Source organism: Camelus dromedarius, chromosome 9 (genome assembly GCF_036321535.1).
Source record: "Camelus dromedarius isolate mCamDro1 chromosome 9, mCamDro1.pat, whole genome shotgun sequence".
Taxonomy (NCBI): Eukaryota; Metazoa; Chordata; class Mammalia; order Artiodactyla; family Camelidae; genus Camelus; species Camelus dromedarius.
In genome coordinates this window covers 44,069,738-44,088,557 of record NC_087444.1, presented here as the reverse complement: position 1 = coordinate 44,088,557, position 18,820 = coordinate 44,069,738, and the positions used below count along the sequence as shown (strand labels likewise).

Genomic DNA, 18,820 nt, shown 5'->3' with positions numbered 1-18,820 from the left:
TCCAGACCATAAGCCCCAGTGCTTTTGAAACCTGATGCAGGTAAATGTGGGCAGGGCACCTGCCTGGGCTCCACCCCCGAGGGAGTCCAAGGGTGTTAAGTCTGTCCTTGGAGTACCAAATAAGGCCTCAGAAAACCAGCTTGGACCTGGGCGGTCTCTGCCTTCTGTTGGCCTGGCCTTTCATTCCTTAACTGGAGCAGGCATCAGCCTCTTGCACCCAAGCCTGGGCTTGAATCTCCATGAGACTTGTCCCATTTTAATGGCTGATGGTGTCTCTAGCTATCCCTGTGTCTTGGGTTTGTAAGGCTCCCTGCTCCTTCTCCAGCTGGGGGATGGGTGGTGGGTGAGAGAAGCAGGCCTAAGGCACACAGTTCCCTTTGTGAGGGCGGCTGAGTCACATGGGCAATGCCATCCCCCCAGGCGCTGGGGTGGCTGTGACGGGAGTTGGCGTTATCATGGGACTGCAGCTGCCCCCACTCCTTTGGCCAGGAGGCTTTCCCACGGGAATGAACAGGGAGGTGGCGTGGAGCACGGGCCACAAAACATGTGGGCCAGGTCACAGGACTTGGATTCGAGTCCTGGCTCTGCTACTGATGTGCTGAGAGGCTTTGGAAAAGTGCTCTGAGCCTCAGTTTCCATCTCTGTTAAATAGGAACAATCATCACTGTTTATAGAGACAATGGACATGAAAGGCCTTTATAAACTGTTGAGTGCTGGGCCTTTGGTATCTGATGTTGGCCAACATTTGTTGAGCACCTACTGTGTGCCAGGCGTGGTGCTCGATGATTTATGAGGCCACTCAGCTTGCAAGGGGAGAAACCTGGACCTGAACTGTTCTTGTCAATAAAAACCCACCACCATGCAGGCAGTGTTTGCCCGTGACTCTTCCCGCAGGTGGGCACAGCTCTTCACTGTTTGCAAGGCTGCCCTGGTGAAGGGTTAGAGATGGAGAAGGGTGAGGCCTCTGGGAAGAAGCCCCAGTGTGTCCTTGCACTCGCCCAAGCCTCTGTCACTGTGTGTACCATGGATGTCCCGTCTTCCCTCGTGTCCTGGGAACTACGTGCCCTCTCACCTCCCTTGTGGCCCCATCTCTGTCTCCTTTGCAGCACACGTCTGGAGGCCCAGCCACAGACCAGCTGTATGGCCTTGGCTGAGCTACTTCATGTCTCTGACATGCGAGTGGGACACGGGTTCGAGAGGATGAAATATGAAGGACCCACATAGAGCAGAGCGTCTTACACAGTGAACCCTATGGACTCAGCTGCTATAATCAGTCCTGTTGGTACTAACAATAGGTAGTGTTGTGACTAATAATAATTTATTTGGTTTCTCTCCTCTGACTCCCAGAGCCCTCTGGGGGCTTTATGGTGCCAATAACTGACTCCCCAGGGTCACCATGATGTGAGCCGGGCTGATCTCTCCACCCCCTGGCACCTGGCTCAGTGCCCAGCACATAGTAGGTCTCTGAGAAACCTGATGAGAGTGCAGGCAGAGCTTGGCGGGCCACCTCCTGCCCTGGCTGGGCCACCCCATAGGCCTTTCGTATGTGGCCAGAGTGGCAGCTGGTTCTGGGCTTCTGCGTTCCTTGCTCGGACATCCAGCCCGGAGAGCCCCTGCCAACTGCAGAGAGAGTGGTGCTGCCGACCCTCCACCCGTGCCTTGCTGGCCAGCACCCTCTGTGGTGTGTGTGTCAGGTGAGTGACTGCTGTCCAGCTGGCCTGGACCCTGGGGAACAGCTGAGGCTGCCCCAGTGACCAGCTGGCCTTGCCCTGAAGGACAGACCTTGGGGAAACCGAGGCTTGGAGGTGGCAGCTTTCCCAAAGACATGGCATGTAAGGGACTCCCCATCCTTTTTTGGAAAGCTTACTTCTGCTCTCTCGTTTCTTGGCCTCTAGCATGGGCCAGCCCCTCCTGCCCCATCAATGAGGTAATAACCCCTGTGACCCTGGGAGGGAGCAGTGGACTAGACATGGACCCAGTGGCCACAGAGCCCACCTGCTCCAGGCACTGGCCACAGTCTGGATGGCAGGCTGACTGCCTGGAGAAAGCTCTGGCCTGGGGGGCCTCCCTGCACCCCAGTGTATAGCTTTATTGACCTTCCTCCTCCCTGAAGCTTGATTTATGCAGGCAGGTGAGGGGTGGACTTCACTTGCAGTGACCCCTCGCCTCCTAGGCTGCCTTAAAGAGCTTCCATTGATGCTGTATTAGGTGACTTTTCCATGCCACTATTCTAGAATGCAGATCCCTGTGAGAGAGAACAGACCTCAGTGCCCTGAGCATCCACTGTGTCCAGAACCATCTCCAGAGGCCTGGGAAGGCTGGATTCATGAATGGTTAGGAGAGCCAGCTGTGGAGCCAGACCACCTGGGCTCCTGTCCCAACTCTGCCCCTTCCCAGCTGTGTGACCTTGGGCAAGTTAATTCTCTTTTCTGGGCTTCATTTCTCTTTCTTCTTTATCACCACATTCACTGCAAATGTTGACTGAAAGCATATTAAGTGCCAGGCACTGTTCTGAGCAACACATTTTCCTGTGGTGCAACAGCAATGGCACCAGGGAAGAGTCTGGAATGTAGTAAATGATCAGTAAATGTAATCATTATTATTATTACTGTTGTTATTATTGCCGACATCACTTACCCTAATTAGGTTGTGAAATCCTTATAGCATCTGTGATTTGGGAATCATTTGTTCACCTTGGAGGGAGGATGGGGAGTCCCCACCCCACAGGGCAGGCTGTTGGGCCATCTGAAGCTTCCTGACTCTCAAGGTGGCCATGAACCTTAGCAGTGGGAGGGGACTGCTGATAGACACCAGTGGCCAGAAAATGGGGTAGGGGCGTCAGCCTATTTCAAAATTTCTCTTTTTGAGCTTTTGGAACCACCAGCAGTGGCTTCTTACCTGGGCCTCAGTTTCCCCTTTGGCAGAAGGTCACACGTCTGCTAGGTTTGGACTGGCAGGTCATTTCCAGACACCCGTAGGGGGTCTCAGAATCCAGAACTTGAGTCTTGGAATGTTGAAACCATGAGTGCTTGGGGAGCATTGAGATGAGTCCCTTTGCTGGGAGGACTAAATGAGGCTCAGGGAGGAGTCAAGGTCAGGTGGCCAGTAGTGCATGGCCTGGCTGGCCACATGCCAGGCTGCTTGACACCTCCCTTCCCCAGCTTGCCTTCCGCTCTGCCTGTCAGCGCCGACTCCTGCCTGCTGCCAAGGAGGCTGGACTTTCCTTCAGGAAGGGGCAGTTGTCGCCTGGGTCTGGGGGGTGGGGGCAGCATCTGGGCGGCCTGTTGCCATAGCAACCCTGGCCTCTCTCGGGAACTTTGGGGAGAACAGCTCTAGGGAAGCGCCAGATGGAAGGCGAGGAGGCAGAGATATCTCCAACCAGGATCCATCCATGAAGCTTGGCACCTGTCTGCCTGGATGTGGGGTGAGGCTGAAGTGCCCCCTTGCCCAGCGCTGAGTCATGGGCATCCCCCCCAGTATCCCTGCCTCAGCTCTCTCAGCCCTGCCCCCTCCCAGCCTCCCTCTGAGAAATCCGTGACTCACGTATGGTCCCGTCATCCCCAGCAGAGCTAGGAGGAGGGAGGAGCCCAGCTGGGGCAGAGGGGGGTGTCCCCCCCACCAAAACACACTCAGGCACCTCCCCCGGCTCCACACTGGCTGCCTGCCTTGCCCTGCTGCAGGAGAGGGGCTGGGAGCCTCCACACCACAGGCGCTCCCTCAGCAGTGGGACCACAGCTGGCAGGTTAAGCCTCGGCGGTGGATCTTGAAAGGCAATTCAGCTGCCTGGCCCCATGCGGGACCTTCTAACTGTCACCAGGTACCAGATGGAGGGCATGAGAGCAGGAGGGAGGAGGGATGGGGGTGTGTGCGGCAGAGGGTGGGGCGGTGGTAGACCGGAGAACTGAAGTCTTGGTAACTGGTTCGGAGCTAGCCCACATGAGCAGTGCTGTGCGGGGTCTCTAGAGTTGGGGGTGGATGGACAGGGAGATGCCTGGGAAGGGGATGGGGCCCCAGAGGATGAAACTTGTCAGAGCCACTAGCCAGGGAAACTGAGGCTCAGAGTCATAGAGTCACTGGGCCCAGCAAACTGGGGTCTGCTCTCTGGGTAGTGAGATAACCATCCTCTCCTGCTCCCATGTACAGATAGGAGAACCAAAGTTGTGAGAGGAAGGGGGCTTATCCCCAAGGTCACAGAACAAGTCTGGGGATAGAAAGCCAGGATCTGGCCCCAGGGAGGAGAGGGCGCCGCAGGGGACTAGGCACAGGGCTCTTGCAGCCCTCACCTGCAGCTACCTGGGGGCTGCGTTCAGGGCTCCCAGTGAGCTGGGGACAGTCTGGCTCTTCATCACCCAGGCCACCTTTGGGAGGAGATGGTCCTGGAAGTAGGGTCTGAGCATGGAGGACCTGGGATTAGAGAGAACACCCTGGGAACCAGTGGCAGTAGATGGGGAAGCAGAGGCTGAGGACTCGCTGCTTGCCAACTGCCAGACCCCGGGCCCCCATCTGCCTTGCACAGATAGGGCCTCCCCACCGCCAGTTCCCACCTGGGGCAACTGCTGGTTCTTGTCCTCCCTGCCTCCCCAACCAGCCTCCTTCCTGTGGGACTGAGTTGGGGTCTCCCATGGCCCCATGGGAGGAGGCTGGTGTTTTTTTTTTTGACTGAGAGGGTTGGGGAGCATGAACTGAGGCAGGGCCCCCCTCTACCTACCCCACTCCCACCCTGCCTGGAACTGCTCTGCCCTCAGCTAGGTAGCGTGGGGAGGAATAGCCTCTGTGGCTATAGAGGGCCAAATACGTTATTCTTATAAATAATTATCCAGCACCTATGGTGTGCCTGGTACTGTTCTAGGGATGGTGGACATGGCAGCGAATGAGACAAATAAGGTGTTTTAGAACTCATGGGTGGTCCAGACCCAGAACCAAGGCCCTGCCCACTGCCGCTGATTTCCTCAGGACTGACTCCTTGGGGTTGGAGACTGAGCAGGAAGAAGCGTCTCCAGTCAGTGAGAACTGCTGGCTGCCAGAGGTCCCATGGGGTCTTCACTGCCCATGTCCAGGGATGGGACTAGCTCTTGGGGCCAGACCTGACCCCCCTTTGCTGCAGGGGCCCCAGGGACCTCAGTCATAGCATCATCATGGCCACCTTGCCTTGCCTCTCCCTCTGGGCCCACGTACTAAGTGGGCATATGGGGGTGATCATAGCTGTCCTGCCTCCCGTGGTCCTGGGGCTCGGCTCTGAGAGTGTTAGGTCATGAAGGACACCACTCCAGGTGTGGTCTGGGATGGGGAGGCTATGCTAGGCAGCCTGCACTGTTGTTGCCACTTCTGTTCCCTGGGCCACTGGGCAGGGCCCAGTCAGCATGGCTGGGACATCCTCATCTGGTCAGGGACACAAACAAACAAGACAGTTAGGATCTGAGGCTGGGGAGTGAGATAAGCTTGCTAGAAGAGGAGGAGAGAACTCTCCCACTGGGAGGACCCAGAGGCTCTGCAGAGGGCATAGAGGCTGGCCATGGAGGCTGGTGGTGAGGGGAGGCGGGTTTGGCTTGCGTGTATGGAGATTGGGGTGGGGGAAGGTAGCATTCCTGGCAGAGGACACTACGTGGGAAAAGTTTTGGGAATGATGAGAACAGGGGTGGGGGGGTGGGGCAGTGATGGCACTGGAGATCTGGCAAGGGTCATTTTTGTGGCCTGAATGCCAGGCCAGCAGGTCCCAATCTGCTCTCAGGGGAAGGGGTGATGGGAAGTCTTGGGTAGTACTGCAGCCAGAGGGTTGGGGTGGGGTTGGGGTTGGGGTCTGGGTGCCCAGGCTGCCACTGCAGCTGGATGGGGAGGGCAGGGTTGTGAGGCAGGGCTGGCCTGGCTGCCCTAGGCCTGGGCTCAGGGGCTCTAGGCTCCTGCTTGGAGGGCAGCTTCATGGCTGTGAAGACAGAGGTGGAAGGGTTGGCCACTCAGCCCAGGAGAAAGACGGTAAAAGAGAAGGCAGAGCTGTGGCCAGGTCTGTGCGTTGTGGGGTGGCCTTCCTAGCAGGGCCCAGCATGACAGAGATGGGAGGGGGAGGGCAGGGACAGCCCTCCATGTGGCCTCAAGTGGGCCACATGGACTATGCTCCAGCTGAGCTGGACCTCAGGTCACTTCATCTTCAGTAAGAGCTGCCTGTGAGTCATGAGTGGTAGGGGCCACACCCATGTCAGGGATGCAGTGAAGAGTTGGGTCAGGGATGGTGAGAGGATGGGGGTAATGTGACAACACAGCCCCAATTCTCAGTGCCGCCGCCCTACCAAGAACCAGAGGAGGCTCAGCAACCCTAACGCCAACCAAGACTGGCCCTCAATCTGCCTTCTGACTCACAGCAGATGGGGCATCACGTGAGCAAACCCAGCAGCTGGGGGGACCAGGACCCCAGGGACCAGGCAGATGGCAGGTGGGGGCAGGGCAGGACTGGCACAGAGGGGCCTTTTAAATGGGGTGGGGGCTGGTTTCTGGCTGTGCCTTAGCCTCCCCAGGCTTGCCCTCCACTGGTCTGTCCTCACGTCCCAGCAGGAGTTCCTTGAGGACCCCTGGGAGCCCTGCAGATACAGGGTCAGGCCAGGGCTGCTCTGGGGAGGAGCTTGGGACACACGCTTTCTGAGCCCTTGTGGGTGCCTGCCTGGACACAAGTGGGCTGAGACATCCCTACAGGCCCCTCAAGATTCAAACTCTCCCTGGTTTCCTGGTGGGTCAGCTGGGCTAGAACAATCCTGAACCTTCCAGCCCTCAGCCTCTGCCAGGCCCCGTGCTTAGTGCTTTACAAGCACCTTTATGCCTGTGAGGCACGAGCTCCTGATGTGCACTTTAGAGACAGAGGACACTGAGGCACTGGAGGCTTACACAGGAGTGACTGCTTATCGTGGGGGCTCCAGAGTCTGGGCTCTTATCCACGGTGCTCTCCTGCCCCCTCACTGGGGAGGGGGCCTCTTGGCCAGGCCAGATTCTGTGCTGGGGACCAGAGGACATGTGGCCTTGTCTCGAACCCCATCCCTGCCATTGCCAAACCCATGCTTCTCTGGGGCGACAGGACCCTCCGAGATAGGAAGGCTGATTGCCTGGGGAGAATCCTGGCTTTGTTAGTCTCTGGTTTTGTGAATTTGGGCATCTGGGCCTCATTTTCCTCACCTAGAAAAAGTGGATAATGATGTCTGTACTTCAGGGGACTGTTGTGAGCCTTAATGGAGTGAAAGTGTGTACAACAGCACCTCACCCATATGTCAGTCTTTATTATTATGATCTCCCCCTTGGGCAGAAGGGGAAAATTAGGCCTGGAGATAATGTGTAATAATTTGAAGAGTCTTCTTCCTGCCTCCCTGCCCCAGGAGAGCCAGAGCACCTGGGCACCAGGAGGACCCACCCCCTATCCCCAGCCTGACTTGTGCTTTGTCGCGGAGGCCAGTGTGGTGGGCATCAGGCTCCCAGGCTGGCGCTGGCTCAGGTTCTGGCGGTTTGTGGTGCACTTGATGGTTCCAGGCAGGCAGAGATAAAAGCTGAGCCCTGGATGAACTGGCAGAGCTTTCAGGCACCAGTGGACAGGCCTCTGCATTAGAGGGAGATGGCTTGGGGGTGGGGGCCTCTCTGTCCAGTAGCCAGTCCTGCTCCGGTCCCCTGAAAGACTGGTGGTTATACGGCTAGTGGCTCCAGCCTGGCTCCCTGAGCTCAGGGCCACTTAAACTGTCTCCAAACGAGCAACAGTGGCAGACCAGAGCCACCTCTGCCATCTCTGCTCTCCCTCCCAACCTCAGGCCTGTGCCTTCCTGCTCCCAGAAGCCCTGACCTTGTCTCTCTAGGCCCACAGGGGAAAGCAGAGGGCTTCAGAGGCTCGTATCCTGCTATCCAAGGTCACGACCTCTGTAGACCTCAGTGTCTTCACCTCTACGCAGAGATGACACTACCACCCCTTGGCAGGGCTGTTACTGGAATTTGGGGAAAATGGCTGCAAACTGTGTACTTAGCACAAAGTTCAGCTTGGACAGGTCCTTCCTAAGCCTCAGCTGAAGGTTTTGTTTCAGGTTTGGTCACAGGGCAGTTCAAGTAGAACTAAGTTCAAATCCTTGAAAAGTGAACTTGAGCAGGTGGCTTAATTTCTCTAAGCCTCATTACCTTGGCTGTAAAATGGGCATAAAGATACTTGAGTCTCTCATATCTACATGAGACCCTGTGGGATTATCTGAGACAGCCCCATGCTGCAGTGGCCCATAAGCAGTAGACCCCCCTCTCCAGCTGTCCTGGTCCTTTGCCCCTCCATCGCCCAGCTCAGTTGTCCCCAGGGAGAGGCAACACAAGGTGGGTAGGTCTGCGGCTGCCTAGTTCTGTACCAGCTCCATCAGCTGTGTGAACTTGGACAGGTGCATTAGCCTCTCTGTGCCTTGTTTTCATCATCTTTAAAAGGAGGATAGTCTTGAGAAGGTTGAGTCATAACTTTTAAGCACTGGGTATAACGCCTGGCACACCATAAGCAATGTTGTCATTGCCACTATTCTGGGCCACCGCCAAGCCCTTCTCTGAGGGAGCAGCAGGGAGTTTATCCCAAGCATCAGCCCTGTCCTCCCATGGTGTCACTGGGTAAGGCACCAGCTCTCAGAGAGTCTGCCCTCTTGAACATGCCCATCCAATGGGGTCTCAATCTGCTGACCTAAGGAGTCATCCATGAATGGGGGTCCCCCTTTCTTCCTGAGACCCATGACCTGACTTGACCACTATCCCAGGCCTGCAGGGGAGACCTGGGTTTGAGCTGGGCTGGTTTCCTGGGGCAGCTGAGTCCCTTGGCTCCTAGGGTCTGCGCTGGATGGCCAGCTGCTTCTGGGTCCTTGGCCGAATCTGGCCCTCAGGGTGTGGCTCTGTGGCTGGCACTCTGGTTTCTGAGTCTGTGGTTGGGGAACAGCTGCCCAGATCCACCTGCCTTGATGGTGACAAATGTGAAGGGTGAACGCCAGGGGCTGGCTAGGGCAGCTGAGTCATGCTTGGCCTGGGGTCCTCTGCCCACTGCTCTTCTGGCTTTGTCACCAGCTGGGCATGTATCAACCCCACAGGGCGACTCATAACCCAACCCACCCCCCCACCCCTGGTGCATACAGCTTCACTGTCTACAAAGACCCTCTTTCAGTCTTGGGTGCTATTGTTCTTGGAGATTCGCATCTACATTTCACAGATGAGGAAGGAGGCCCCTGGTCCCCTGGCCGATCAGAGGTAGTCTCCTGCCTCCAAGTCTGGACCTTTGCCCACGGCCCCCAGATGATGTTTCCAGCTGAGGTCATGAGTTCCCTGTCCCTGCAGGTGTGTGGCAGGGAAGTGGTAGAGGGAACTTGGGCATCATGTGGGATCCTTCAGGGCTCCCCCAAGTCCTGAGTGTTTCTGGCCCTGGTGGGGAGAGGCACCAGTTCCCACATTCTTCCCGGTCATTAGTCCCCAAGCCGCACATTGGTCATTCTAGCAGCACCAGGTGATGTTTGTGTGCAGGTGGCGCCTCCATCTAGGAACCCTCTCCATAGTCTTGCAGGACTTCCACCATTAGTATCAACCATTGCACGTTCAGAGGCTCCTACTAGCGAGTAAATAGCTCATTGAGCCTGATGGGTGGTACAGAGGGCGAGAGGGTTCCAGGTGAACAGGACTGGCAGGAGGCAGGAGGGTCTGATGGAAGAGTTGGGAAGGGGGGACACTCACTTCCCAAATGATCAGGTTGTGGATGCTGCCCCCTGCTCTCCCTCATTCAATAGGCCTGTGCCTGGGTAGATGTGTTTCTGACCCCGTGGCAGTTCCCCCTCCCACATACCTGCATGTGACATCGCCTGGCGAGAGCTGCGGGCAGTGGGCAGGGCCGGAAGGAGTCCTCGTGCAGTTTCCTCAGAGCTATGCTTATCCTTCGTCCATGCTCATGCCTGCCGCACCCTCCTGGGGCTCTGCCACCTGTGCTCATGCCCCAGATCAGATGGGCAAAGTCTTTTCTCCAGTTCCTTGGAGGGGTGCCAAGAATGCCCAGGTCTCGGTGCCTGGACTGGGGTAGGGAAGCTAGGCCCTGGTGCAGCACACATCGCTGTCTGTGGTGGAAAGAACAGCCAGTGCCTCCCCACGGAGACTCTGCAGCAGGTGTCAGCAGGCCCAGGAGTCTGGCCTCTGCTCCCCAACCTGGGTTTGGAGACCTAGGGCCAGGAGCTGCAGTCACTATTGTCCGGGTGGGATGAGAGTGTTTGTGGACCTCATGGATCTAGAGGTGAGGGTCTGGCCCCTACTCCAGGGCTCTGATGCCTTGGGCCCCTCGTGCAGCCTCTTGGGGCTTCATGTCCACTTCCTTAGAGTGGTTGACACCACTTCTCCATGTCCCGGAAATTCCAGGGCTGGAGTTGGGGTGCCATGCAGGACAATGGGCGCAGCATAGGCAAGGAGTGCACAGAGCTGGATTTGGGTCCAGTTTCACCAGCTGTGTGACCCATGGCAAGTGGCTTGCCCTCTCTGAGCCTCAGCTTTCCCAGTTGTAAAATGGGCTTAATAATGCCCACTCCTCAGAGGGTGACTGTGTGCGTTGCAAAGGAGGTCAGGGGCACATCATGTTGTCTATGCTTGTATCCGGTTCCTGTCACTGCTCTGACTCCCTCATGAGTCTCTGCAGGCTCATCCTTGGGATATACCTGCCCCAGGTGCCCTGACCCCAGGATCCTCCCTGGCCACAGGTGTTTGACATTTTACCTCCTTGATTTACCTTGGGGAGCCCCTGGGGAGACAAGATGGAAGCTTGGCATTTGCAACAGTGGGAATGTGACCTACCGTCATCAGCAGATCCCATCCCTAGGTCCCCTCTGGCCCTGGGCCACAGGAGCAGGTGTTGAGAGCTGTCACAATAGTTACTTTGCCTTCATGGAGACAGAAAACCCAAGTTTTGATCACAGATTCTGATGGCATCTCAGATATCAAGAAATCCAGTCCCTGTGAAAGTATGTCTGCAGTCCCAGTAGTTTAGGAAAGCCTTGGACTCCCAGGCTTCTGCACTGCAGGACTTCTTAAGAGCCCTTTACCAGGCGGCTCTGTATTAGAGGTGAAGTTTCAGGTCCTATCCTTGTTTTCAGGCTATGCACAGTCTTGGGAGCCTCTTTCTGGCCAAGCACCTAGCAGAAGTGTGTATGGTCCTAGCCCAGTCAGAAGCTGGGGAGCAGGGATGGCTCAGTGTTGGAATCCCCCTGCCCTGAGCATCAGGAGCTGGCTTCTATTGGGAAGAGACTTGGAGCCTACCTGGCGTGAGAGAGTCTCAGCTTTGTCTCACTCATTTTATTTAACTTGGAGTCATTGAACATCTACTGTGGACCAGGCACTGCCGTACTAGGTCCTGGAGATACAGGTATTGAGAAAGACAGACAAGACAGAGCAAACATGGAGAAATGGATAACAAGCAAATCACAAGGTCATTTCAGGCAGTGTTAAATGCTGTAAACTTAGTAAGATAAGGTGAGATATGGAAGGGAGGGATGGATATTTTTGGTTGGGTGGGCGTGGGAGGTTTCTTAGGAGAGGGGACATGTGAATTAAGACCTAAGAAGGAACCAGTCAGGGAAAGAACCCAGAAAGAATGTGCTATGTTGCAGAGAAAGCATGTGCAAAGGCCCTGAGGTGTGTCTGAGGATAGAAAGAAGGCTAGCGCACTGGAGTTGGTGAAAACAAGGAAGAGGTGGGGTGGCGTAAGTAGGAGGGAGTAGAGTCACTAGCTTATTATTTTGGCAGTCATGCTGCTCCATGAGTGTCAGTTATCTGATTTATGAGCCTTATCATTTTGTCCCCGACCTCCACCCTGATCAGGAGTGTTGTGGGTGTTAAGTGAGGATGCTCAATCTCTTTGGCAGGGACTTGGTTCTGGGCAGCTATGGGCTTTTGTAGGCATATTATTATTATTATTATTATTATTATTATTATTATTATTATTATTATTATTATTATTATTATTATTATTATTATTATTACAAGTGTTTGGTGACTATGGGTGGGACCTGGAATCCTGTGCCTCTATTTCTCTGTGTGTTGTGGCAGTCAGTGAGCACCAACTCTGTGTAAAAAGCCTGGGGTACTCCGTCTGTGCCCTGACTCTGGCTCTCATGAACCGCAGTCCCTGCCATCTCCTTTCAAGCATAGGATCTTTTGATCCAACAGTGACTGCCTTCTCTAGCCCAGCAAGCCCTGGAATCCTTTCCGGGCAAAGGTTCCACCGAGAACAGCAACTCCTTTCTTTGCTTTCTTTTCCTCTTCCTCCAAGGGCCAAAAATAGTGCCTGAATAGCTCACAGCTCTGGGCCGACAGCGAGACAATAGCCACCTCCTGGCTCTGGTCCATCGGTGGGGGAGGAGGTAGTGGAGTGCACGGGCACACCATCCCATGGCCCCAGCCCCTGCTGCCTTTCCCATGGCCTCTGCCAGAAACCATCCCAAATCCCCTCCATCCCCTTGGAGTGTGATCGCCAAGGGGATTCCTGCTTATTCTGGGGAAGTGCTCTGAGACCCTGGGCCCCTTAGCCCCTGAGCTGTCTCACTCTCTCTCCTGATCTGCTGCTGGTCTGGAGCTGAAGGCCTCAGAGGGGGCGCCCGCAGTCCTGGTTCTCTTCTGGGCCCTGTGTGGCACATGGAGGCCACCCATGGCTTTGATGTCCTTTTCCCTTTGACTCAATGGCTGTGAAGGACTTTTTAGAGGTCAAAGGGATGTGCCCTCTTGAGATGAGGTGAGCTCTGTGTCACTGGAGGTGATCAAATAAAGTCTGGATGTGCACTAGATGGGGGATAGTTAAGCATCAGATGGACATTGGGTCTTCATGTCTCAGAGGAGATCATGATTTGAATTCCATACACCTCTCTTACCAGCCTTAAGTGGCCTTGAGCAAGTCACATCACATTCCTGAGCTTCTGTTTCCTCATCTGTAAGGTGGGTTCAATAGGGCTAACTTTGTAGAGTAGTGGAAATGGATCTCCAGAATGTCTAATGTAGTGCCTGGCACACAGGCGGGGTTTCAGAAGCTTTGCTTTTGTTCTCTCCCTCCCCAGACTGGTACTTACTGGCACAGAAAGGAGGGTTGACCCATTGTTATCCCCCAGGGAGCCCTAGAGGAAGGCCCTAGGGCTAATTCAGAAGAAAGATTCCTGGTGGGTTGTGGCAATCTGGGAAGACTTCCTGGCAGAGGTACTCCCCTGAGATGCTTCCAGGGAAGTATCATGCGCATTCTGTGCTCGTGGCAGCCAATGGTGGGGATTAGAAGGGTATCCTGTGTGGGTTGAGGCCAAGGCCACAGGCTGGCAGCCTCCAGGGGCAAATGTAGCTGATAGTAGGCATTTTTGATCACAGGATTTTAAAGTCAATGTTGACAAACTCAGGCAGATGTCCCCCAGTGCTCCCCATAACCTGGTGTCTTAAACTCTGCCCTTTCTGCTGCCAGCTCCCTGCCTGGCCAGCATGCGAGTTAGGGGACTTGGGCACAGGACAAGTTAGGGGGGCCTGTGCTGTGCTGGGTTGGAGCTAGGCAATGACGTAGTCCCTGCAGCTGCCAATGGTTGCCGGGGCAACGGTTGCCAGGGGCTGCTGTCACCTGCGCCCCTTTTCTCGGGGCTGCCCGCTTTGTTTGAAGCTCAAGCTCGGGTGAGGATAAGGGGGCGGGGGCTGGGGTGGCTTAGCTTCAAAGTCCCCCTCTGGCCTCTTGAACTGGGGAGAAACTGACCCACCACCCGAGGGGCTGCAGCCTGCAAATAAGGTGAGCCCTTGGCCCACTCATTCATGCTCTTTATGTATTTATAGTCCACTTGATGACACAGAGGAGTCTAGGTACAATTCTTCCGCTCCTCCCCGCCTCCCTCCATCCCTCTCACTCCTGCTCCCACCCCTCCTCCTCCCCGCATCCCCCCCACCCCCGCTTCCCACCCCCTCTTCCCTTTCACTTGTTCACCCCTCCCCTCCTTCTCCTCCCCCTCCCCTTTTCCCCTACATTCCCCTTTATCCCTCTTCCTCCTCTTCCTTCTTCCCAATGTTGAAAGCTTAGCTGATGAGTAGGTTGGGGTTGGGGCTGGGGTGACACTAGGGACCCTGGGAGAGTCAGAGATGCTACTCTAAGGGGAGTCGCTTAGTTAGATAGCAGCCTCCAGAATGTTGAGGAAGTGGTTGGGGGTGAGGGCCTCACACCCCACACCCCTCCCCTCATCACACTCCATTTAAATTCAATTTCAGTCTCTGGGCTGCACCCCCTCTATCAAAGACAAGCCTCTGAGGATGTTGGGAGGAGGTGTCCTGGCCTGTGGTTGACTGAGAGCATAGGAGTGAGGCTGGGATGAGGAGGTCACCTGGGGGGTCTTGACAGCCCCCAGGACCAGGTCCTTGGGGAAAAGGGTTCAGCTAGTCCCAAGGAAACACATTTTTAGAAGTATCTTTTACTGTGAGTTTTAAACAGAAGCCCTTTCTGACTGTCAGATAACGTCAAGAGGAAACGAGCAGTGAAATCAAGGAGCAGGCACCTCCATCACCTGCCAGCTGTGCGACCTTCAGCAGGTAACTCGACCTTTTAGGATCTCTGTTTCCTTGTTTGTTAAATGGGCATAGTGGTACTTGTCTCGTAAAATTTTGGGGGAGAATGAAATGTGTTTATTTGTGTAAAGAGCTTAGTCTTGCATTTTCTGAGAGCTTCATTGATGCTAGCTGTGTGACTGGAGGTAGGGAGTGCCCTGCCTGTGGGGCGTGCTAACAGCAGGCAGGGACCATTGATATGGTGTGGGTGCTCAGTGAGCTGGGGTGGGATTTGGCAGCCATCTTGGGGGAGGATGCCTGGCTCTGTGACCTGTCCACTTCCCAGCCAGGGATCTGAGACCTGGAGGAGAGAAAAGAAAGGGAGGGCTGGCGGCTGACCTTGGGAATGCTAAGGGTCTGATAGTCCAAAGATGGGCATTCTGCCAGGCCCTGGGGAGTCAAACTGCAGCGCCCCAAAAATGAGCAGGGAGGTAACTGGGCTGACCTTGTGAGCCTGGCCTTGGGCAGTGTGGGAGCACAGATGCAGAAGGGAAACTTGAGCCGGACAGCTGAGGTCTGCCTGTGGTTTCAGAAGGAAGAGGGGCTGGCCAGGAGAAGGAGATGGCCTGGCACCATCTTTGCCCCTTGCTGTCAGCTGGGAGGTAAGCCCTGCCCTTCCCTGTAAGCATCTTGAGGCCCTGGGCTATGGAGAAGACAGATGGGGGACAAGGATCATAATCACCTATTCAGCAGGGGTGGAAGCTGAGGCCCAGAGAGGGGACAGGCTGGTCCAAAGTTCTCAGGGCCAGTTAGCTGTGGAGCTGGTTCTAGACCTTCTGCGTCTGACTCCTGTCACCCCTGCCTTGGGAGCCTGAATTCCCTGGGCAGGTGCTGACTGGTGAGAGCCCTGGGGTCCCGAAGGCCAGCCTCAGCTGCTCCTTGTGGGGAGGGCTGTGGGGAGACCTGGCTGGGGGCTGCAGACTGCCCCAGGAGCATGGAGCTGGACATGGCTGGCAACAGTGTACCTGGACGGCTTGTAAAAAGTCCCACTGTTCAAGCTCCACCCCAGACTGGGCCAGATCTGGGACCTTTCCTAGTCCCTCCTCTTCTTTGAGGTTCTAGGTCTCTTCCATCCACCTTCAAACTCTAAAAGGCTTTGATTTTCAGATCCTAAAAGCTCTTGCATCCTCAGAGCCTCTCTCTCTCTCCTTCTCTCCGTTTCAGTCCCAACATTCTAAGTATCTCAGCTACTTGAGGCCCAGCTGAGGACCCAGGTGGCTGAGGTTGACTTTAATGGAATAGCCAACCTGGAAACAGGGCTGGCAGTGCCCTTTTCCCCAAGAGCTGGTGCTGCTGAACAAAGGGAGGTGGGATGGGGCCAAACATACCCCAGGTTCCCTGGGGACCTCTTGCCTGGAAGTGTCAAAGATGATGATGAGTTGCCCTCGGGAACATCAAAGCCTAAATGACTGCTGCAGCCCATCTTTTGCTAGTTAATGGCCTCTGGGACAGCTCAGAGGGGAGGGGAGGAGGCTGGAGGCTGAGCAGGGGGATGCTGACAGGCTTCTTATCTGCATGGTATCAGGATTTCTGAGAGCTTTTTTTTGATAACAGGCATCCTGCTTACCAAAAAAGGATGTGCCATCACGTTGGGCTGGGAAACTAAGTCCAACCAAGCTGTGGATTTTCTTTCTGCAGGATTTATCAGAGCCTTTGATATGCTAATTCACAAGACCAACTAAGGTCTGCAGTATGTCCCTAACTGGGGAACTAGTGCTTCTTAGGCAGTACTTGGTGAAGTTACATCATGGTTAAGTCAGTGAGATAGTCCCAGAGAAGGGAAGGAAAGGACTCTGGAGACCACAATGGCTAAAAGCATGGGCTTTGAGGTGGAGTGGACTTGAGCTTGAATCCTGGATTGACTATTTACTTGTTCTGTGATCTGGGACATCATTTGACCTCTCTGGACTTCGGTTTCCTTATCTTTTTATTTTGCAGGGGGTGAGGTAATTACTTTTATTTATTTACTTTTTTTTTGATGGATACACTGGGGATTGAACCCAGGACCTTGTGAATGCTAAACATGTACTCTACTACTGAGCTATACCCGCCCGCCTTCAGTTTCCTTATCTTTAATGGGAGGACAATTTGCTTCATAGAGTTAAGGTGAGGATTGACTGGTAATTTGTGAAAAGTGCTCTGCATGATGCCAGGTGCAAATTAAGCACTTGCCTAACGAGAACTGTCATCCTATCCTCCCTTTTTTTGGATTCTAGGGTCCTTTTCACTGCGCCACATAGACCTGTTTACTCGCACTCACCATCAGGTGTTCTGCCAGGCACTGCGTGGCTGGAGTGCGGGGCAGTAGGGTGAGGATGTGGAGTCCTGAGACCCAGGGTATCAGAACCTTTACAGACAGGTCACAAGGCTGGCATCCCAGAGAGAAGGACTAGTGTGTGCAGAGGCTGGGAGGCGGAAACACCCAAGCCCAGTCTCATCTCTGGTAAACATACCTTGGCTTCTCTGAGGCCTCCTAGGCAAACACTCTGGTTCCAGATAAAGCAGGCTGCAGGATGGGTGGCTCTGGGTAACTGGCTTTCAGGGAGAACCCAGCGTCTTTTCACGTGGGCAGGTGCCCTGCTCCTCCCCTTCGTCGGTCTCCCCACAGGGCCAGGGCCCGTCTGGGCAGGCAGAAGGAGTCATGGCGCAGGGACTTGGCTGGACCAGAAGCTGTGGGGTTGTGGGGCCTGCACTGCCAGGTCTGGTGCAGGACTGAGACCCTGGGCAGTGAACAGGCAGGGCCATGGCATCTGCCAGCTTCTGGGGACAGGCAGCTAGCTTAATTTTTATTCTCCTTTATTGTAGAAAAATTCCTGAAACCTGAAGTCATTCTGTTTTCCTCAGCCGGGCCAGAACACCCTTCCTGGGGGGAGCTCTTTGTGGTCACCTAGTTTGGGCCTCAGTCACCCGGCTTGAGGGCGGGAACAGAGGGAGGAGAGACGAGCTCCATGTTTGCGCTCGCTCTCAGGAGCCATGGGCACCGGGCCCCGCTGAGGGTCTGGGCTGGGAGTGGGGTGTGGCCTGGGATCCCACTGATGGGGGCACCTTCCTTGATTTGTTGGGTACGTGGTGTTTCTAAGTTAGACTGACTTTAAACAGAAGAGTTTGGAAACTGCTGGTGGAGGGTCCTCTCAGCACCCCCTCCACACCCCCATGGAGGAAACACCTGCTAGAGCCTCCCGCTCTGCTCTGTTCTAACGTTCCTCCTTGCTGCCCTGCACACCCGCATGCACTGGTACACACACACACACACACACACACACACACACACGCACACGCGTGTTGACACTCATGTGGGTGCTTCCACCCTCAAGGTTTCACGCTCACCCACCCCTCTCCATAGCCTAGTCCTTCTTTCCTAAGGCCCTCTGTCCAGGGCTAGGGAGGGCAGCCAGCAGCTCCATGTTGGCCCCCTACCCTACCGCCCCCCTGCCCCCACCTCCACCGCCACTGACTCGAGAGCTGCTGAGGACAGGGGCTGGAGCAGGAAGGCTGAGCTGAGTCCTCTCCCTACTGTCCCTCCTCCAGGAGGGCAAGACCAGGCTCATACCTGAAGACCACTTGGGCAGGGGCTCCTTTCCCCCACCCACACCCTTCTGCTCCCAGCTGTGCTTTGGGAGGCCCCTGCCAGGTTCTTGGTATCCTGCTAAATGCTAGGTGAGCCGCCCATTAGTGTGATTCATCCTCACCACCAGTGAGGTCGAAAAGAGGCACTGCTGGGAAGCAGGCTGCCCTGGCCCCCTTCCAGGGCCAACCATTTACCATCGGAGGGAGAGCATGTCTTCACTGAGTTTCAGAAGATGATTTGGGTCATGGAGGTAGGGAAGGCATCCCAGGCAAAAAGACAGGCTGGAGGCGGGTGGATAGGTTTGTGGTCCACAGTGTATGTCAAGGGCAGGAGAAAGAAAGGAACAGGGGCCCTGGTCCAGGTCATCTTCCTGGGGAGGCGCCTGCCTAGGAAGGGTTAACCCCAGGGCTGCCCAGGTTTTGTCCACTCAACTTCCACCTCTATCCTCTGAGGAAATGGGTTTTCCAGGAGCCTGGACTAGGCCAGCGGTGACTCGTGGCTGGACACGGATGGCAGAGGAAGTGACTCAGGCCCCCACGGGAGAAAGTGAGCCATGGGTCCCCCGCTTATTGCCCCCTCCCCCACTATGAGGACGGGCATGGCTCAGGCTGAACTGGAGTCAGAGACCTTCTTCATAGGCCCAACCAATCCAGGGGATGGGCAGCAGGGGCGTCTTGGCTTAGACAAGCCCTGGCCCCCTCC

The 18,820-nt window shown here is 55.4% G+C and overlaps 1 protein-coding gene across 10 annotated transcripts in view; it reads left to right on the top strand.

Moving 5' to 3' along the window:
- ADGRG1 (adhesion G protein-coupled receptor G1) overlaps positions 1-18,820 on the top strand; it is a 39,006-nt gene that overhangs the window by 3,148 nt on the left and 17,038 nt on the right. The window contains exons 1-2 of one of the 10 annotated variants that reach the window (XM_010985724.3): positions 3,322-3,424; positions 14,458-14,535. The exons of 1 other annotated variant lie outside the window; for it this stretch is intronic. The gene's annotated coding sequence lies outside the window, so the exon portion shown is untranslated. Of the gene's footprint in view, positions 1-3,321; positions 3,425-3,657; positions 3,818-6,290; positions 6,425-13,725; positions 13,748-14,222; positions 14,536-14,897; positions 15,153-18,820 lie in introns of those variants that run through there. 8 more of the 10 variants (XM_031458365.2, XM_064489123.1, XM_064489124.1 and 5 more) reach the window with 8 other exon arrangements.